Raw genomic sequence first — 22,852 nt, 5'->3', positions numbered from 1 at the left:
GGCTGTTTTGGATACATGAAAAATGAAACAGCCAAGTAACAAGTCGGGGAGAATGTCTGAACTGGGAACAGGGAGGCTGCACGCTCAGGGCTCAGAGAGGCCATCTGCTCTCCCACTGACCACCTTGAAATTCATCTGTGCCCTAATGGGACAAGTGACATTTGCATCAGTGCCAGCCATGCCAGGCTTTCCAGACTAGAAATTAGCCATGAAGTAAAAAGCATTCAGAGTTTTCATTAAGTGAAACAAGCAATAGATGTGATATTGCCGGCAATAATTTCTAAGGACCTTGGGTGACGTTTCTCTTGCCCCTGGCACCTTCTGCTGCAGCGGTGACTGTGAGGAGCAGCCCTCAGGGGCAGGTGTAGAGCTGCACGGCATGTTGGGTGTCTTAAAAATAGGCTCCAATGTTTTATTCCCTTTCTGCTCCTGTTTGATACTATTTATGCTGAGGCAAATCTGGGAGTATAATATTGTTGTAAATAATTGAAGAGCCACAGTCCCTTAAAGTGTTTTCTGTAATGTGCTCACAACCATTTGGATTTTCAAAATGAAATTTGTCAAAACAGCTGCAGTGTCTTTATTTTAGTTGTGGGAGAAAGAGGGAACACCAAGCACAGTCCAGCTATAGAAGGAAATAGAAATGCCATCAGATTAAAATGATGCTGTCTGAGATCTTCTGCAATGCCAGAAGTACCTTCGGGTCTTAGCTCAGGGCAGGGGAAATAGAGGGAAGATGCAAATTTATATCTTGAGTTCACGTCTGTGTTTTGGGGCTCAGAATAAGAACTGATTCCATGGTACTCTGTGGCAGACCAGGAGCTGCTGTGTTACATGGCACTGTATTGACCCCAAATGTCTGCAGCACCCTGGTGCAGACCCTGCTGCCTCTTATCTTTGCCACCCATGCTGTGGTTCTATGAGCCAGCCTTGGCCGTGAGCCATGAACTCACAGTACCAAATGGTGGTACTCCCAAAAAATAGAAAGTCACTTTTTTAGTGGTTTTCTTATGTGTATACAAAGAGAGAGCCTGGAGGAGGCAGACACACAGAAGTGGGCCATTCCCAGTTGGGCCAGTCTTTGTAACCCCCTCCACAGTCTGAGAGCAGTGGGGAGCCCACCACACTGGGGTATTTACCCTGTGAAGGCATCAATGTGTGCTGGGTGCCTGAGAAGGCTGATGGTGCTTGCCAGCACAGACCACTTAGAAACAAAAGCAAAAGGCCTGGTCACCTTGCAGAAGTGGCAAACAGGGCACTGGTGAGCTCCCATTCCCAGACTCCAGCTCCCCAGACATCTCTGAGCCATGGCTGTGGCCAAAAGGTGGATGCCATCAGCATCCTCTCCCAGCAACTCTGCCTCCTTCCCACCTCTACTGCCCTTCTGTTTTTTCTACCTAGGATGCTGTGTAGACCTACCTCATTAGTCATAGAGCACGTGAATCAGTTTTGATGGTCCAAGCATGAGATGCTGTTGCAGCATCGCAGATTTGTCTAGCAGTGTTTTGCCTGTGCAATGGGACTGGCACACAAGGATCCTGCATGTTTTCCTCCTTCAGCCAAGAGCTGAGAGTCCTTCACACCACGGAGTGGCCTTCAGTCCCAGGAGGTACTGAGCCTGCTGCAAAGTTTTAAGAGCTTCCTCTGACAAGAAGCCATTTTTGTGTGCAAAATGTTCCCTGCATTTTCCACCAAAGAAAATCTCTAGCCTCTTTAAATTCAGATTGTGCTATAGGAGAGGTGTGAAATATAATAAGCAGATGAAAGAAGCCAAACCAATGTAGGGATAGACTGTTCAGGGGACTTAAATTCTAACTATAAATTATTTAAAGCCCTGCATTTGAATTTACAATATCCCTTTAAATGATTCAGTGTCATCCATAATTGGAGGTAAGAACTGCAAAGACATTCAGCCCTGTTCCTGTGTGCTCAGTGCCTCGCTTTCTTTCCATTTTTATTTTTATTTTTGGTTATTGTTATCTAAGTATCTGACAGCTTTCTCTTCCTCTCTGATTGTGCTACCTTTAAAGTCCCCTTTAGGTGGACATCCAACACCTGGAACGTGAGTCTGCCGTACGCTCCTGCAAGCAAAAACCTCTCCTTGTTTCTACAAGCATTATATTGTTAGCCTCTGCCAGACAGAGATATATCAGGAAATGTGTACGCTTTATTTACCATGTTGTGTAAGACTGCCCTGCTAGCATCCTCATCCAACACAGAGCAGAAGGCTGCTGCTGCTTTCCGCATTTTTCACTTGTGAGGGGAATGAGGATACACACACAGCCACACGCACTGTGCCATCTTCCCCATCCCTGTAGTAAATTGGCCTGGCTCAGAAAAGGAGGCTTTTTTTCCTTATCGAGTGTGAGTGTTAGGCTCAGGATCCAAGGCTCCACTTATTGCTGTGGAGAGGTTTTCAGAGTGCTACAGAAAGTGCTAAATCCTACATTTCTGCTGGGTGGTTGGAGGCTCCCTCCAGCCGTGTGGGTTTTGAAACTGTTTTAATATATTTTAAGTGCTTCGACACTCTTCCTTATATGTGATGGGCAATCTCTAAGCCTGGATGTTGGACAAAATATCAATAAAAAGCGGTGCTTCTGCTGAAAAGAAAACCTCCTGCGGCTTCCCATAGGGCCATCGTGTTTGTAAATCACTCAGGGCACATGACCTCTTAGAGGTATCTTGTTTCTGACTCGCGAAACGATGAAAGGTGATTGGACTCCAAGCACCCGCTGCTACTCTCCCCCCTTTCTCACATGCGCTGTCCCTTCCCAGAGCTGCTCCAAGCCCAGCTTGCTCCATCCTTGCCCAGCCGAAGGGCACAGAGAGGCTTCATGAGCTCCTTGCTCCTGGGAAGGGCAGGGTCGGTGATTTACTCCTGCCCCCATGATGGAGAGGGATTTTGGTGGTGGGAGAAAGCAAACCCTTTGCATTCCCTGGGACATCAGCATTGTCGCAGATGAAGGGGAAGAGGAGCACTTTTGTCAGTGAGTAATGATGATTAATTTGGTAGCCGCCCTCTGTCTGTGCAGTAGATTCGTGGTGTGAGCAAGCTGTAGGTCTGCTCCTTGTGTCCCTCTGGGGCCATTGGCACCAGCAGAGGGTCACAGGGGACAGCCACAGCATCACGTGAAGTGGTGCAGAGGAGGTTTTCAAGAGCAATTGGGTGAAGAAAATCAAGCTAGATACAGTTCTTGAAAGAGCAGGCAGAGAAGACGACTCCAGGCTAACTCATGTTCTAGTACACATCTAATTTTTTACAGGGCTGTAGGAAAGTCTTTCTTCTCGGAAAGGGCCAAAAGTCCCCTCCAGCATGACAAACTACAAAGTACTTGTTTCCACCTAGGTGCTGTAACTTTTGAAGCTGCAGACCAGAACATCCATCTGCTAAAAGTGCAGTAAGGAGAATGGATTTGGAGGGGTGAGGGAAGGGTTGGCACAAAGCAAAAGGCGCTGACAGCATTTTAGACTAATGTAGTGACAAAGTCAAATTTTGTCTCGGTTTTAATTTTTGATAAGATGAGCAATCCTGGCTGAATTTCAATACTAATTGGGGGTGTCTCTTTTGATCATCGTACACACACCAGACCCCAGCAAAATCTTTAGAACTGCCTAATGATACACAAGCATATTCAGATGTCCTTTGCAATCAATAATACAGGTACATTAACGATCAGACGTTTTAAGTGGAAAGGACAGTTTTCAGATACAGCAACTGTCAGGTGAAACCCTGTTATTTCACTGCACTTACTGACCTCCAATTTCCTTTGACCTGATCAAGCTTCCCTTATCTCTGCTGGGAACTGAGGTGGGGGGCAAAACTGGGCTGTTCTTTATTCCCCTGACCTTTGTGGATTAAAAGGCATTTTATGGGGAGCAATTTCTGTGTTTGGGGTGGGAAGGGGAAAGTGTTCTGCATGTTTCTGGAGGGCGGTATGCTGGTTAATGTGTTTCTGTATAGTCAGCCAAACTCTTGGTCTTTCAGCTGTGAGTTTTTGTGTTAACTGCACAACAATTTTACTGTTTCTTTTGTGCTGGTACTCAAGGGAATGGGGAGAATTGAAAAATTTTCTGTTATCCAGGGTATTCCTCTGAGTCAAGATCATGTACTCAGGCTTGGCAGATGCACTTGGATGTGTGCCCCTGTCTCTTTGCTTGTAAGGCATCCTATGCTTTCCTGGTTTGGGAAATCACACAGAGTGTGTCTTTTTCCACCGGGGTAGCAGAGACCATCCCAGGAACTGTAAACTGCTGTAAACCCCAGCGGTTTGCTGAGGGCCCCCCATAACCAGGTACCCCAGGCATTGCAAGGGCACAGATCACAACCTTCTTTCCTAGATGCAGCCCAGTAGGGCAGAGATAGGTCCCAGTTCAGATCTGGGATAATTTACCCTGTTGACAAATCCCTCTGGTGAGGCTGGTGGGTGTGGGTGGTTTGAGGGCTGCCCCACAGGCAGACCCCAGACCCAGTGTCACTCTTTGCTGGTGGCCATTTCACAAAGTGTAAAAGAAGCTGCATTTAGGAAGAAGGAAATTAATTTTGCTGCCATAAAGACTGTTTTCTTTATTTTAAAAATTTACCATAGGAAGGAATGGGAAAAGGAATGAGAGAGCGGAAACAATGGCTGCTTCTCACAAGCGTAATTACACTTCTCCTGCCACTATTAAGAGCAAAATGCGAAATTTTAAAAGATGTTAATTAGATAAAGAAAGGCATCAGATGACAGAAGAGTGGATTTTCTCTGACAGTGAACAGTGTCCCCTTCTTATCACAATAGTCTCTGTTTAGATGGTTGTTATCAGTTTAATCACAGCTAGAATAAATCTTGAAGTATGCATTTGTACTTGCACATATGGCATGCTTCCAGCCTCCCTCCATAACACAACATACAAGTCCATTCAAATGGTAACTAATGGCTGAAAATAGTAAGCCCTAATGAGAAAGCTAATAAGCTATTGGTACAAATACAATTTTCTTTTACAATCATGTGGATACCCTACCAGAAGAGATCAACTCCACTGTGTTTTGAAGCTCAGTGAATGACAGGCAGGGAGGTGAAGGCACAGAGGATGCAGTAGGCTCTTTCCATGAACATTCATGTCACATGTTAAAATGCCATCAAATAAGTTGTTATTGACTCCTGTTTTGCAGTGCTTACACTTTTCAGGACAAGTCCTCTTAAGATGCTGAAGTGACTTCAATGTTCCACATTATTTGGTTTGTTTTTTAAGCTGAAAATTAATGTTTTAAATGAATTGATCTAACACTTGTTGAGGTCACTGTTGGTATGATGAACTCTGGCAGTGCTATGGAACCTGGCTTGTTTTTCCCTTTCACTTATAGGGTAAGTATTATTCATTGCATATGTGAATAAAAACATAGGAGCTGACTGACCATCACATTAGGATTTATATCTGATTTGCTAGCTGCCCACAAATTGTTTGGCTCAGGAACCAAGGTGCCTGCTCCATTTACAGCGAAGCTTCCAGCAGATGTTTTTGATGGATTTCAGGGTGGTGGTGGAGCAGCTCAGTGAGCAGTGGAGCCAGTCTTACGCTTTGATTCCCTGCAGATTTGTGTCCTGAGGTTGAGCCACCATGCGGACACTGGTTCAGCTTGCATGGCAGTCCTTTCTCTGCTTCATTTCCTCTTTCCATGAATCATACTCAAACTGAACACACTTGATTCTCCTGATGCTCTGTCAAACCTCCTTGAAATTGGTCAGAAAAAATTGGTCAGTCCAAAAGCTCTTAGTAAGGAATGACAAGTAGACGTATAGATAGCCACAGTAGACAAACCTCATTAGAAAACCACAGCAGATATGTACAGATACCTCTAAAAAGTTACTTTCAGTTTATACATTTTATGTTGGCCTTAGGAATTGTTTCTTACATTGAATTATATTTAGTTGCGAGTTGCACTTACTAACAAGAAGCTTCTAGAGCTCATTTGACCATTTCCTATTTCACTTTGGACAGATGATAAAAAATGCCTAAAGAAACACTTTTACTCAGGCAGATAATGATAGGACAAGGGAAAATGGTTTTAAATTAAAAGAGGGGAGATTTAGATTAGATGTTAGGAGGAAATTCTTCACTCAGAGGGTGGTGAGGCCCTGGAACAGATTGCCCAGAGAAGCTGTGGATGCCCCATCCTTGGAGGTGCTCAAGGCTAGGCTTAATGGGGCTTTGGGCAACCTGGTCTGGTGGGAGGTGTCCCTGCCCATGGCAGGGGGTTGGAACTGAATGTTCTTTGAGGTCCCTTCCAACCCAAACCATTCTGTGATTCAATGTTTCAGCTTGGGAGGCTTTGTCATAATACAAAGGGACTTGTGATCTGTGCCACAGGATGAGCACTATTTCATGTGGGGAGGTAGGGCACGCATTCCCAACCCCCTGGTACCCATCCCTCATGTGTCAGTAGTAATGAACCATGAGCAGCTGGCTTGGAGCAGCGCTACCTGTGTGATTGTGCAGGGTGATAGGGGTGCAGGTGCCCACGGCTGGTGAGCAACAGGGGTAGGGAGAGCAAGACAGGAGAGAAGGGGCTTCTGGCCCCACAAGGGGCTGGTCCTGTGGTGGCAGAAAGGGTGCCTGAGGCTGTGTGAGGGCTGTGGGCAGCTTGAGGGTCACGGGGCAATGAGAGAGATTTGGGCTGACCTGTGCCGGTGCCTGGAGGGAAGAGAGCTGAGAGGCAGCACTGTGTATTTAATGTTTTGATGTGCCGTATGCCGCTCTGCAACTTCTGCTCTTCCACAGCTGAAGGTCACCTTCGATGCTGGCTTGCTTTATATTTGGTTCAATACAGGAATTGTCTCATCTTTCCGTAGAGCATCGGTGGTTACATTAATCAGCTGGGGTTTTGTCTGAGAGGTTGCACTTTGCTGCAAGCCCCAGCTTGTTCCGCAGAGATATTGAGCCTTGCTTGGATGCTGCAGGAATGAGGGCTACTCAGAAATTTGTGGCATTTGGGTTCTGGTACTGCAGATGTACTGTGTTGATGCCCACTTCAGACACATGCAGTGATCCCTGCATCATAATCATTATTATTATTATTATTATTATTATTATTATTATTATTATTATTATTATTATTATTATTATTATTATTATTATTATTATTATTATTATTATTATTGTTATTATTTTAATGAAGAAAAGAGTGCTTGCAAGTTTGTGCAAGGCAGGCATGGTGCTGTGGGAAGATGACAGTAACATGGCCTGCCAGCCCTTCCTATGGCCATGTAGGTTGTGATGGTTTTTAAGACTAAGATGAAACACAGAAGGAGCACCAGCTTTATGGCTGGAAACTCTTTTTGTTTAAAATCTGTTTAATGGCAAAGATATCTGTACACACATTGTGGTACTAATGACTTTTTTTTTTTTTTTTGACAAAGTTTGATATTATAGCATTTCAGAAAGTAAGTGCTGAAGATGTCTCCTGGTGGCTTCTGTCACAAATGTGCAAGAGATTACTTTACTCTTTTAGTAGGAGAAAAAAAAAAAAAGAAAAAATAAAGTCTAATTAATTTTACCTGTCAGCAAGCCAACTGTTACTTCAGAATCCACTGAGAAGACTTTGATTAACTAAAAATTGTCCTTTTATTAGGCAAATTAAAGCCATTCAGGCAGCACATGAGACATTTGTAAAGCCACTATTAGAAGCAACTTATTGAATGATTTTACAATAAGAAGTCAATTTCACAGGAAGAGGAAACCATTTTAGTTTCAGAGAGTTTGGACATTGTCAGAGGATTGGCATCACAAAGTAGAGTGAAGCTAAATGGCTGCATTGCTCAGGATATTCCTATTTACTTGTTAACTCTGTGGAAAATCTGCTTCTTGTACATTAGCACTCAGGAATGTTAAAATATGAGTTAAGGATAAATAAGCTGAACTGCACTTAGTCACTGTGCCAAAACTCTCCATAAGAGTTGACCTTAACTCAATTAAGCAGAAATTATTTTCAAAGTGATATAAACTAAGTGGTGTGGTAGAGGCAGCAAGCTCTTAGATCACAAATTATTATGTATGAGGGACCTGCACTAATTGTCAATGATTCTTAATATACAGCAACCGTGAAATCATTCAAGCTACAGCACTGCTAGGGCAGAGAGCACACAATGATATTTATGCAGGAGCTGGCATGCAATAAAGTCTTACCTTAATATTTGGCATCTGAGCACTGAATCACTCTAAGACCTTTCCAGTTCTATATGAGAGCACCTACACGAGAATCTAACAAAGTTTACCTGCACCTCCTTAAAAGTGGAATGGGATTAACTCTGCTGCCTGCTGCCTGTGAATGAGCTGCAGAAAATAAGGATTCTGAAAGCAGGCAAGGGAGAGCCAAAACCTGTTACACTGATTGTTTTGATGAGGGGGACTGGAGGCTCCCTTGGAAGAGAATGGCAGATGTGTCCAAGCAGGGAGTGCCCACAGGATGGAGAAGTGGCTCCAGGAAATGCCTTTGCTGTGGAGTTTGTGGGTGTGAGGGAGCCGGGGGCTGCCAGCACTGGTGTAAGCTGGCAGCTTCTAGCACCAGTCGGGGTGCAAATCCCAAACACCCAAACTGGTCTCCAGACATTGCCTTTCCACATCTCACTGCAGTGGAAGGTGCCACAATGCCCAGCTCCAGCTCTAATCTGGCAATGCAGCTTTAGGCTGGGTATTAATTTTCTGTGACTAATGCAAAGGGACTTGAAAACTTGTCTGAATCTCCCACTGACTCCTTGGCACAGATCCCACTTTCCCTGTTTCATTTGGCATTTCTGTGCTCGCTGCTAATGAGCATTCACAGAACAACAATGCAGAGGAAATTTGGGAAAGAATAAAGGTAAATTTATTAAGGCTAGCAAGTGTTGTGAAAGCTGATGTGTGCTGTGTCTATAATTTTGCCAATAAAACCATGACAGAAATAGCATTTTAGGGTTTGCATTCAACTTATGCATCTGCATTTCTCCTCTGTTGCTTTGCAATCAGGCTTACAGCCACTCCAGCAACCATCAGTGACAGCGATTGCTTTCTGACCTTTTAAAGCTTACTTTCAGAGTAAAGATTTTTATCCAATATTACCAGTAATTGCTGACTGAGTTTAATACAATCCTCCCAATGCACTGCAACTGCAGGGTTTGTGATTTCCGTGACTTAACAGATCAAGTGTCTCGGCTGTAGGAGAGACAAACTACTGTAACAGGATCTTTGCCATTTGGTGAATTTCAAATATCCTAACAAGATGCTCCACATCTCTTATACATCTCCGCTTCCCCAGTCTTGCAGATGACATTACCCCCTGCGTTAGTTTAGCTATGTGACAGGTGTAGACAAACTTCCAGGGTTTTTCAAAGTTTTGTGATAATGAGAATCTAATTTAATTTTGTCTCCAACCAATCCAGGGGAACAGAGAGCAAAAAGAGCTACATGAATCCCTTGTTTCAGCCCTTCACCTCATGTAATGTCCTGGCAGCTTTGTACTGCATGTGGCCCAACAGGTGCTCCATGTGATGGGGGACAGGGCACCTGTAAAAGCCATGGCACATTGATCTCCTTCAAGGCTCCTGAACCACATACTTAAATACTTCCCAGAGCCCAGCTGGGAGCTTCTGCCTTCTCTGTCACCCCTTCTTCTGAACAGCCAGCCTAGCTCGAAGTTAACATCTCAGCATCATCTCAGGAACCTTGTGCTGATAAAAGTCACCTGCTCATCAGCTGCTGTCTCAGACTTGTGTGGGTTGCATGGTTTGTCTTTGTTATTGGCAAAAAGCACAAATGCTGTTGTGCACGGCTTGGTCATTCATGTGCCCAGCTTCAGTCAGGTGTGGCATGTTAGGCTGGACTTGTCACACTTGTGTGTTCCAGACAAAGTCTGTAAGGTGCAAAATAAAAGCAGAATCAGGACATTAGCTCTGTGCAAACCAAGCAATCCAGAACACTATTTTGGAAAGGGCACTGTGTAGAGAGACTGAGTTGAGATGCTGAGCTGTGTCTTGTATTTCCTGCTTTTTATTACATGAGACGCTAACATTAATATTGTACTAATAAACAATTTGCTTATCAACAACAGAAGATGCCACAGCAATAACATGTGTTCACATGTACCCCTGCACCTTTTCCCCGGCCCAGCCAGCTCTTTTTTGGGGGGACAGAAAAATCTGGTAAAATAGTAAAGTAAAATAAATAATAAGGTAAAATAGTAAATAGCACTCATTGTGATGAAAGCAGCTCTGATCCCTCATCCTGCTCTTTCTTTTGGATAAAGATATCTGTGCTTATCTCATGGTAGACAGCACTTTGTTTTCCACCTGAAGTAATTAGCACACCAAACCTGTGCTAGCGTTACCACTTGTAGGAGTCCTGTGAGCATGGGCTTTCTCACCTGCTTAGTCCCAGGTTGTGGTTGATGGGACACCTGAACCTTTGCCAAAGACATCGGTGGTTTATGGAGCAAGAACTTGTGTGCTGGGCTCTGGGTGAGACTCCTGAGCTGATTCACAGGTTCACTAGTAGTAACAGCTCATCCTCACTGTAATTCCTGTTCTTGGCATCAGGGGAACGGCTCTTTATTAATAACTTGAAAGAGAAAGTCTTTATAGCCCATTCCTTACTGGTTCGCTGAACTAACCGGTTCCCAAAAATGATATTAATGCCCCTACAGTGCACTTTCCTCATCAAATAGAGAACCAAATATTTTTCCACACCTCCACTTGATAGAGGTCTGTATAAACAAGGCGGGAATTCTCATCTCTTAAAATTTCACAAGAAACACAAGAAACTTCTGTCATTTTCCGAAACACTGAAATTGGGCCCTGACCATTAGATATAACAATTATTATACTTTTATTGAACAGTCCTGGCATCTATCCTTTCCATGTATTGTCTAAAAGAGCATTAAGTAGATGCATGGGAGTTATGAAACTAGTCAGCTAACATTCGAAGCAAACATTTTAGCAGCACGCCCCCGCAGTTTTCAGTGGCTGAACTTTTGTTTCAGCTGTGATGTTATACAATCCTATTTCCATGGCAAACTTACAGATACACACTTGTCAAAATTCATGGTTTATTTAGCAAAACTGTCGAGGCACATATGTGCCATATGCATTCTCCCATTCTTTACAGATATGCTTTTTAAAACATCAATTTCCTGCTGCAATTAAGTCTGTTGCTCGGACTTCAATAGATGTATTTGGCATTGAAAGGGAATCTGGCTCAGATCCCTCTAACTAAAATGAGCACTGGTCAAAAAACCCACATGTTCTACTGCTCCATCTCGCGCCTATTACGGCTTTTTTAACACCCCCTGCTTTATTTGGTGTTACTTTTTCCCACCCTGTTATTTATCCTATATTCAGAAGGGATTTTTTTCCCTAAAGGAAACTCTACAGGCAGCTACTTCTTGTGCACACCTTAATATCAGATATTTTGAGCACAGTTCACCCATCAAAAATCTCTGCCTCTTAACTATCATGACATTTCTTTCATACAATCCAGAATAAACACAGGGGCACTCTATGGACCAGTAAAGGAGATGTGGACTGCTTCCAGCACAGAGGTTTGGCAGGCAGGCAGTGGGAGATGGGATTTTGGGATTCTTTGTCCTACACTTCAGACAGAGGTTTTGTTTCCCTGCTAGGCCTGGAATGATGAAAAACAGCAACAGGCAATGGAAATAGGATGCTCAGACCTCGGACTCCAGCTCAAAACTTCATGGAGCGCTAATTTTATTTATTTATTTTTGTCAGAAACTATTTATAGGAAACTATATATACACATGTGTATATACATACATATATTTATTTGGAAATGTTTTCAGAGTGGAGAAAAATTGCCCTCCTGCCTTTGTGCACCAAGCCGTGTCTTAAAGTTAAGCCAGCTCACAGCATGGTCACAGCACATCAGAATCGGAATTTCCATGCCCAGGGAACAGAAGCAAAATGCCTTCCCCATCCTTGCTTGTGGTGTGGTGTCGTGGTTCCGCTCGAGTGGGCAGCCGAGCTCCACCACAGCCGCTCTCTCACTCCCCCTCCTCAAAGAGGAATGGGGAGAAAATATGTGAAAAGGGCTCAAGGATTGAGATAAGGACGAGAAAATCACGCAATAATTATTGTAACGGGCAAAACAGACTCAGCATAAGGAGATAGTAAGATTTATTGACTACAACTAACAAGCGAGAGAAGTGAGAAAACAAAGGAAAAAAAAAAACAAAAGCACCTTCCCCCCCATCCACCCTCTTCCACCTCCTCCCCCCGAGCGGCGCAGGGGAACGGGGAATGGGGGTTATGGTCAGTCTACAGCACTTCTTCTCTGCCGCTCCTTCTCGGTCACTCTCGTCCCCTGTGCTGTGGGGTCCCACCCACGGGATGCAGTCCTTGATGAACTGATCCGGCGTGGGCTTCCCACAGGCAGCAGCTCTTCCAGAACTGCTCCAGATATGGGTCCGTACCACGGGGTCCATCCCTCAGGAGAAAACTGCTCCAACCTGGCTCCCCTACAGGCAGCAGCTCCTGCCAGGTCACCTGCTCCTGCGTGGGCTCCTCTCCACGGGCTACAGGTCCGGCCCGGAATCTGCTCCGGCAGGGGTCTTCCACAGGCGGCAGCCTCCGTCGGTGCAGGGCCACCTGCTCCACCGTGGTCTCCTCCACGGGCTGCAGCGTGGAACCCTGCTCCACCGTGGTACTCCATGGGCTGCAGGGGGACATCCTGCTTCACCATGGTCCTCACCACAGGCCGCAGGGGACTTCTGCTCCGGCGCCTGGAGCACCTCTCCCCCTCCTTCTACACTGACCTTGGTGCTGTGCCTCACTCCCTTGACTCTCCCGGCTGCTGTGTGGCGCAGCATTTTTTTCCCTGTCTTAAATATGCTCTCACAGAGGCGCAAAACAACATCGCTTATTGGCTCGGATCTGGAAAACAATGGGGCCCTTCCCAAACATGGGGCAGCTTCTAGATCTTTCTCACAGAAACCACCCCTATGGCTCCCTGCTACCAAAACCTTGCCACGTAAACCCACTACATGTGGGAAGGCAGAACTTGTTTATGCCATGGTGGCAAAGCCATTTGAGTTGGGAGAGCCAGGAGAGAGAGCAGTAACATAGGGAGGGGACTGCACTTTGCTATACAGGAGGGATCCCTGGGGTGAGAGCAGAGGTGGGACAGGACAGCTGGGAGCTTGCAGGGGAAGCCATAGGTGCTTTGATTTTTTTCCCCACTAAATCTCCATAAAACAGCCTTCCCCTTCCCTCTTCTAGCTTCCTTTGGCTTTAGCAGCAAACTGACTGTCTTCACAAGAAGTCCATCTCTCTGTACAACAAGCCCTGCTCAGATCTTCATGTCCCCAATTTTGCCTTGTGAGGGGCACCTGGGAGGGTGTGGGGGAAGAAGAGGGGCTTAGACTTAGAAGAGGGAAACTTAGACTTAGAAACGAAACTTAGATGAAGACTTAGACTTTTTTTCCCTTCCCTTCCCTTCCCTTCCCTTCCCTTCCCTTCCCTTCCCTTCCCTTCCCTTCCCTTCCCTTCCCTTCCCTTCCCTTCCCTTCCCTTCCCTTCCCTTCCCTTCCCTTCCCTTCCCTTCCCTTCCCTTCCCTTCCCTTCCCTTCCCTTCCCTTCCCTTCCCTTCCCTTCCCTTCCCTTCCCTTCCCTTCCCTTCCCTTCCCTTCCCTTCCCTTCCCTTCCCTTCCCTTCCCTTCCCTTCCCCCTCCTCCTCCTCCTCCTCTTCCTTTTCCTCTTCCTTTTCCTTTTCCTTTTCCTCCTCCTCTTCCTTTTCCTCTTCCTTTTCCTTTTCCTTTTCCTTTTCCTTTTCCTTTTCCTTTTCCTTTTCCTTTTCCTTTTCCCTTTATTATTTTTCTTTTTTTTTTTTTCTTTAAGAAAAATATAATTATTAGCTAGCTGGGGTGAGAGTGTGTGCAGAAAGCTGTGGTAGGAGAGAAGCCCCAGGGTGAGTGGTGCTAAGGCAGCCCACAAAGTGATGTGAGCTGGAGAGCAGGTGGTACACAGAGGGACCCGCATGGTGGGATCATGTGGCTGTGGGTCTCTGCAGGGCATCACCGTGGCACCTCTGAATCTTCTCATGAAGACAGAGACAAAATGGTAAAACTGCTCAGTAACTTCCCCTACTCATTCCCTGTGACAGTCACTCACCAGACATGCCCTGACCATGAAGCCCAGATTGTGGAGGGAGGGAAGAGCTTGGCAAATGTCAAAAATGCACTGAAAATTAGTCTTACAGTGCATCCATCTCTTTTGGCTTGCACTCTCACAGACACTTACACTCGTACTTTTCTTTGCATGACAACATTTGACACCCTAGTGGATCCGTCCATATTATTCGATGTAAACACCTCTACACATGTTGAATCAATGAGTGACTTCAGGGTCCTCCTGACCACCAGCTCAGAGTACTGGGGTTTAGACTTCCCGACTAAGAAGTGAGAGAGTAGATGCTTAATTTGCTGGACTAATATACAGGAAAAGGAAGACTGAATCTGAATTAGACAGTTTGCAGCTTTTTTCTGCACCACAGGTAATAATCAAGACAGGACTTACTTTAAAGTAGTCTGCTTTCAGGTCAGTAGTTCTCACTGCAGTGTCTTCAAACCTTCCATATGCTGCTAGTAGCAATGTACATTGCGGTCTTCAAGAAGCTGTAGTTTTGCATCCTTTCAGGTTTTAGACAGAGTCTAAACAGTGGTTTTATTTTGTTGTTGTTGTTGTTGTTTTGTTTTGTTTTTTCTTTTTCTTTTTTTTTTTTATTTTGTTTTTTCCCACTTTATTTTTTCTGCTTTGGTTTTGGAGAGAGGGAAAAGGATGAAAGAAAGAAAGTCAGTGTTAGTAAGATGCTTAAAAATTAAAGAAACATGCAGTACTGAGGGCTGCCTGTGACAGAAAGGCTTCCAAGATGGGCAAGTTACAGCACTTCAGTAATTTAGCTGTTCCGTGAGACTGTTAAATAACTGAATCCCTCAGTTGAAATTACACTGTCCCTACTCATCTGTACCACAGTACATGGTAAATGTAGGTGTTGTGGTAGCGGGTAGATGAAGTTTTATCTTTGACACAGCTGGAGCTTGATCCGCTCACTAGTAATACATACTGGAAGATAAGCAGAAGCTAAGTTGGATAGAAATCAGAAATACCTGCCAAGTAAAGTTGCTTAGTTGGTCCCAGAATAAATCAAAGAGCCTTCTGAGATAGCTGTCAGAGGTTCAAAATTAGATATATCCTTTCAGTAAAATGAACATAGATCATTTCGTAGATTTTCCCTTGCTTTAGAAAGTACAATAGCACACTGAAGACATGGTAACAATAGCCTCATTCTCCCATCACCACTCTCTGGGGGAACATTTATATTTCCATTTCACCTGTGCCAGCACCCTCACAGTTCACTTGTTTCTAGAAGTATTACCTACAGAACCATATAGTTCAAACAAGGTTTCATCTCTCTGGCTAGTTTCTTTGCTTTGCTTACCTGGTTTATATGTCCAGAAGCTTAAAGATCCATTAACACCTACAAGAATTAGGCAGAGCTTGCTTGAATTATTCATCCAAAATACTGTCTAATTTCTTCCTGAATTGATTTAATTTATTCCTCCCCTTTCTAAATTTAGAAAAAAATGCATGTATTCTACAACCACTATTATTAAGTAGCTCAAGCTATTCCTTCAGTCTGTAATTACTTAGATACAAGATTTTTCACATGTGAAGTAGTAGTAGGTAACATGTATTGGCCTGAATCATCATTGCTCCCCTCTACACACAGGTCAAATGGCTACAAGTAGCAATAATGACCTTATTCCTATTTTTTTTTTTTTTCTGGCGTGCTCCCAGTTTGTGGGCAATTTGTTCATCCATTTTTTTCAAATACAGTACTTTCTTCTAATGTCAAAATTTTTAAATAACAGAATTGTCTCCTCTGTCTCCTCTTATTTTTTCTTGCATGTAGCCAGCTATGCAATTATTTCATTAATAAAAACCTCTTTCCAGATAATGTGTTGTTCCCCCTCACCTAAAAATGGATTGGAATTTCCTTTGTTCCCGTCACATGGAGAATAACTGGAAATATATGCATAAATTTTACCACAGAAATTTGTATGTGGGCAAGTTTAAGATAGGATAGGATAGGATAGGATAGGATAGGATAGGATAGGATAGAATAGTTCAGTTGGAAAGGACCTACAAAGATCATCTACTCCAACCACCTGACCTCTTCAAGGCTAACCACAAGTTAAAGCATGAGGGCATTGTCCAAATGTGTGTTAACAAGGCTGGCATGGGGCATCAAGCACCTCTCTAGGAAGCCTGTTGTGGAGTATGACCACCCTCAAAGAGGTCGTTGATGTCCCATGCCTGTCAATGTTAAAGAGGCATTTGGGCTTTTCATGTCAAAGTTATGGTGAGTGTCAAACCTCCGTTACTGCAGGGATTGGCCATATTTTCAGTCTGTGCCAAATGATTCCTCATACCCTACAGGTCATCAACACACCAATAATCACCTCAAGTCCAGGACAGAGAACCATGGCACAAAAACAGTAATGGAGGAAGTCTGAAATTGGAAGACAGATCTGTTGCATGAATAAATACATACTAAATAATAACTGAATACATGCTGAAGTAAAAGCAATGAGCCTGACCAAGAAATACTTACCTCAGTGGTTTTCTTCCTTTTTTTTGGTCTTATTTTCTCAAAACAGACATTTATGTGAGTTAGGACACAAGTAGATAGGTGATACAATTAAGAAATGATGAAAATATATTTTAGTGTTTATGAAACCATGTAAGTAAAAGCACCAGGATGTTGAATCAAGTACAAATAGAATTAATAGTTACTAACAGATGTGGTATTTTTAATCCAGTACTAAAAAGTTATAGTTAACATCACTTATAATAGGTCAAAATATCTATTGGTATATAAGCAGCAGGTTATAAGTATGTAAGCATCAGTGAATCTTGTACAGTAGTGCTGAATATGTAAATACATACACTGATCAGTTTAACATTATCATACCCCCATGCACTTGCACACAACTTGCTTAAGATGTATGAGAGTTTATTACATGAATTTAGCAGAAATATTTGTTAGATAATCTTTTTTTTTTTTTTTTTTTTTTTTTTTTTTTTGAGTGCTTGAGGTTTTTTTGCCCTACAGCTAGAAAATCCATTTTCCCAAAAATTTTGGATAAATGGGTTTCCTCAGAAAAAACAGTGAAGTGCCTCTCAGGATTTTTTCATATTCTTCTCAGTAAGAAAGTCAGAGAAAAAAGTTAAAAAACCCCACAAAAGTGGCATAAGCAGAAATAGATTTCACAGTCATTCCACTGGAACGTGGTATCATCCCAGTGGAAGTCATTAGGCTGTTTTTCTCCATATATAATGAAGGACTACTGTGACTCATTCCTGAATTGTAAATGAATTCTAGAAACCTTTCAGAGCCACGGTCAGGGACATCATAAAAACCAACCACTCAGGATATCATTCTAACCTGTAATTCCTTAGCAAGGAGACTATACAGGTCAGCTGCTGAGTAAACCCTGTTTTATGATCACTGAACTTCAGGTCAAGTGTGCTGCTAGGAAATTAATTTTCACTGGAAATTTAAGTGCTGATAAACAAAAATCAAAAGCGATTATGACCATTTATTTATGTAGAAAACTAAACATGTCTTTTTTACTTGTTTCAAAACATTAGTGACCAGAAATCATCACAGGTAAATCAACACAGTAATTTTCACAGTTTTTTTGTTAAAGTGCCTGTTATTTTTCTTTCTTTCTCAACTCTGTGGGATGGAAAATGACACCATGTCAGTCTTTCTCACATAATTACATTACTGTATTGTTGCCTTGCTGGAGGTGGTAAATCTCGTTCAAAGACTATTGTCAAATATTGTCCTTTCCAGCTATTCTCACTAAGCCTCTACTTTTCAAACCAACTGTTTCTTCTGATGTGATTTTTCCCCTTTTATCCCGCCACCTGCTCTAATAATGCTTTAGTATCCTGGAGAACAGTGACTGAATGTCAGACAAAGCATGGTATCCCCTTCTCCACATGCTGCGGTAGTTTAATCTTTCTTGTGTGTATATCTTACAGGGTGTATCTTTGCCAGTGGCCTGAAAGGTATTGCTTCTGTGAGGCAGGTGTCAGGTCAGGCTGGAAGCATTGCGGTGGGATCACAGAACAATGCAGCCTGATATTTTCATTCCTTTCTGTGGTTCTTAGAAAGTTACCTGAACCTTGGGTGCCTCAGTTTCTGCATCTGTAGCTTGCACTTCATTACTGATCTCACAGGACTGCCAAAAATTCAGCAATATCTGTATAGTACACCAGTATCCCTAAGTAGAAAATATGAGTATTTTCGAGTATTAAGTTAAAGTACTATAGAATTCTTTAGAGGTTTTAAAAACTCTATCCAGTAGTAACACCCATTCCAACCTGAACAAAACAATCAGTCCCTAAAAATTTACTCAGTCTTTTCATTAAAACCACAATGAGTTCTAGCCCATTGGTTAGATCATAGAATCATAGAATATCCCACATTGGAAGGGACCCACAAGGATCATCGAGTTCAAACCCTGGTTCCTCACAGGACCACCCAAAAATCAGACCCTATGTCTGAGAGCACTGTCCAAATGCTTCTTGAACTCTGTCAGGCTCAGTGCTGTGACCACTGCCCTGGGGAGCCTGTCCCAATGCCCGACCACCCTCTGGGTGCAGAACCTTTCCCTAACCCCCAGCCTGACCCTCCCCTGTCCCAACTCCATGCCGTTCCCTCGGGTTCTGTCGCTGTCCCCAGAGAGCAGAGCTCAGCACCTGCCCCTCCGCTCCCTTCCTGAGGAAGCTGCAGGCCGCCATGATGATACTCAGTTTAGATACTCAGTTCAGAAAATATTCAGACTGAAATCCTATACCTACTGAAGTGGGAGGCTAGGCTTTTGTTTCCAATTTAGATTTAGAGCCTCAGGACAATATAATGCTTCTCATGCCCTTTGGATCATATTCCAGCGGCTTATTGCCCTCACAGCTAAAAATCTTCACTTTGGAGATGGCATTTCCCAAAGGAGTCTACTCATCCTTAGAACTTTTTTGAGCCACCTCCCTTCTCCCTTGTAATTGGATATTACATATATTCAGAAATACATTTAATAACATCTTGTGGCTGCTGGTCTTTGCAAAAACAATAACATAACTGTTTTCTAATAATCTGAAAGCATATTGCCTTTCCAAACATCTCTGTCTTTCCTTTCACAGGAAAGAGATCAGACTGATGGAAAAAAAGACCATTCTCATTTGGAGAGCTATTAAAGTAGTTTTCAAAAGCTGATACTGAGAAAGTAAAAGCAATGGAGAAATGGAAAAAGAATTTATTAAGGGATATATATCCCTTCTGTGCAATATAATTCTTGAGTAGAATAAAATATATAGCAAATATTCCATTTTTATTAAAAGAAAAAAGAAGTCTGAATGCACTCTTTCACATCCAGTAAGATAACACTGACCTTAGGTCAGCAAGTCATAGAAAAAATATATATGTTTCATACAAGTGGGTGCAATTTTATCTGTGGGGTGTGCAGGGAGGAGGGGAAGGAAAGAAATCTTACAACACTCTAGATGTTATCACTTTCATTTCCTCAAACGGTTTTGGATTTTAGTGTCAATGGATGACTGATGTTACAATGTGTTTGTTAAATGCCTGGGTTATTATGTCGAGAGAAGTCCAGTCAGCCATAGCTGCATTGCTGTGGTGAGCAGACCTTCAGGGAATCTCTTTCTCCATTAGCAAGCTGAGCTATTCCAACCTATGTCTCCATGATGAAGAAGTGTGTTCGGAACAGCATGGCACTAAAATCTGCTTGAAACTGTAGAAATGTTACTCTGATCAGTCTGAGTGATAAATCAGACCTTCGGGGTCTGATTGCTTCCTTTCTTTGCTCTGTTGCACCTGTGGTATGATCCACATCTCCCAGTCTGTTCACAGTTGGATAAAGGAGGCAGCTTCCACTCCTTAGAGAAGTGGAAAGGGAATGAAAGCTCACAGTGCTTGCATTGTTTAGGATGGAGACAGCCTAAGGTGACTTTCTTGTTAATCATGTAGCTTAGGAAAGACATGAGGCTAGCAGCTAGTGAAGAAAGGTCAAGGAGTCTTGAAGCTTTTCTCATGCCCAGAATACCAAGTACAGGATGGGCAGCTAATCCTCATGGGAAGAAGGAAAATTGTGGCAATGCAGAAGGGAGGTTGCTCATGCTGTTGAAAGGTAACCTCAGCAAGAGATCTCATCCCGCTCTCATTTCATTGCTTGCATCCCTAAGGGATTCTCAGGCCAAACTCTCAAAGTCGTGTTTTATAGCTCACTACAACTGTTCAAATTGATATGGCTTCATGTTTGATGTTTTTAATTTAATGGAGTTCAGGAAATGTTAAATCTCTGGTTACAGCAGTGAACCTGTGTCTCTTAAGCAATGAAAGTAACATGGACAGTTTAGTTCAGCAAACCCTAAAACATGCCGGATCCAGATGGATTTTACTGCTATATTTTAAATCATTTATTATAAAATGCAGTTCTACAGTCTAAATGCATGTCTCAGTCCCTTTGAATCCAGTAATAGGTCTCAGGAAGGTTTTGCTGAGGCTGTGATTTCACAGTGGAGTGTGACTCTACCTCCTACCCTAATTATCAGCCAGTTTCTTTAATAATTCAAAATCCTTGCTAAAATTCTGACCTTAGAGATTAATAAAACAATCCTTTATAGCCTTTCCAAGTCAGACCGATTAAACACAGATTTGGCACATATAACCTGAGAAACTTCAGTAACGTTATTCATTTAGCTAACAGAGTTACCTCCCCTGCTGATGCACTTCCAATTAATGCCAAGAAAGGCATCTGATCAGGCGGAAGGAGACTATTTGTTCTACGCTCTCTATTACCTTGGATTTGGTCCCAATTTGATGATAACATCACTGTGTTTTACATGAGAATTTAATTATTGTATGGACAGCGTTCCATCCAGCTTTCTGCAGCTCTGGACAACAGCAGGTGTTTGGGAGGAAGGTGCTTACTCCACTGAGGGCACCTGAAGGAGAAAGATTTCCGTATGGCAGCAGGTGATTGATTAGTTTATGCCCTGCGGCAGGAAGATACCCTAGCTGAAGCATTTTATAATTGCAACTGATGATCTTACTTGTGTGAGCACGTCACCTTTTCCAAGCCTAGGCTCCTGTGCACAGAGCAGCACCAGCCTCCCTTAAATCTGCCTGCAAGCCACTATGGTTAAACTGATGCAACCGTACACAAGAAGACAGATTTAAAATTAGTTTTTTGTTACGCTAGTGTTTATGAATGCCAGCTGAGTCACCATGAGCTGAATTTAAACCAGTTTACTGGAGTTCGTACCTAAAATTAGTGGGGTTTGGCTGAACCGGTTTAAAACTTTGCTGCGGAGGCGGTGAGTCGTGCTGCGAGGCCGCTGGGGCAGGTCTGCAGCCGGGGAGGAGGGATGCGCATTGGCCAGGGGACACCCTCAGCTGTCTCTGCCTCCTGCCCACCTGAACCCCCATGGGGCAAGAGGGGCCAGGCGAGTCTCTGGGACACTGGGGAGCTCCCACATCATTGTGGCTGGTGGATTTGGGCAACTAGTGATGGCAAGGGCTGCCCCTCCACCCACAGGCCTAGGCTCAGCACGCTGCCCTCAGACCATCGCCCAGCCAGGCACCACAGCCATGAGGCAGCAGTGCAGGTCACCCCAAACTGGTCCTGCTTTGGGCAGAGAGTAGACTAGAGACCTCCTAATCCCTCCCAGCCTGAATTATCAACCCATCAAAGTCACCAAGTGTTTTTAAACCAAGACAGCTTTGCACATAAAGCATGTTGTACTAAGCCCTTAGCCTCCGTAAGGTCTTGTAGAAGCAAATTATGTAGATTAATCAGCTAACCATCATCTCAGTCAGCTTTATTTTCACTCTGACTTTGGTTTAAGGCAGCAAGACATTTTCATCTTTGCAGTCCCGTGCACTTGAGGCAAACTTTCCAACATGCATGATTGAGTAAGTAAACTCATTTGAAAGTGCTGAGCTCCCATCAACTGTCTCTCAAAGGGAAATTATTGTCAGCCAAGCACTTTGGCAAACTTGCTCCTTTGTTTACTCACCTAAATAAGGCTTTTGGACCCTAATTTTTGGCAAATCTTCTTGAATGCCTTGGCCACAGCAGCTTCTATGTATTCTGAAGAGGCAAATTCCTTCCTTACAACAAAGGTGCATTATTATAACTATGCTATTATTTTCCCAAGATTAAAGAAAGCAGCTGACCCATCCAAAGTCTCACAGTAAGTGGAAATAATTACTTGCAAGCACAACAACTATTCTGTTACCCATAGATCTCATTAGTAGAAGAGCTAAAATTCTCCATCCTTATTTAATCAGGTATCGGATGTGCTAAGATGCAAGGGAATATTGTCTTAAATATGAGTTTTATATGCTTATCTAAAAAATTTTTTTTACTCTGTTTTAGTTGTATGTTAACTGTAAAAGAAAAAAACATTTTTTTTCATTTCCAACTTTTATTTATGTATCTGTTTTCTTCTCATTTTGCAGTAAATTAGTCACTAATTTCATCGTCTTTAAGATCCATATGCTCACCCACACTATCTTTCATATGAGTACAATGAGATAAAAACTATTATTTGCTGAACTGGGGGATAATTAAACATTCCAAATTTCATTTATTTCAATTGATTATAGTGAGAGATCACATGGTCTTCTGCAATTTAGGGAGACAGTTTCTTCATTTAAAATGTTTCAGATTTTTCTACACTTTCTTAATTTAACCCAAAAACAGAGTTTACTTACATGAAACCAATAATTCACTCCA

The sequence above is a fragment of the Aythya fuligula genome, chromosome 1 (genome assembly GCF_009819795.1).
Source record: "Aythya fuligula isolate bAytFul2 chromosome 1, bAytFul2.pri, whole genome shotgun sequence".
Taxonomy (NCBI): Eukaryota; Metazoa; Chordata; class Aves; order Anseriformes; family Anatidae; genus Aythya; species Aythya fuligula.
Note: the sequence above shows the minus strand (reverse complement) of the source record.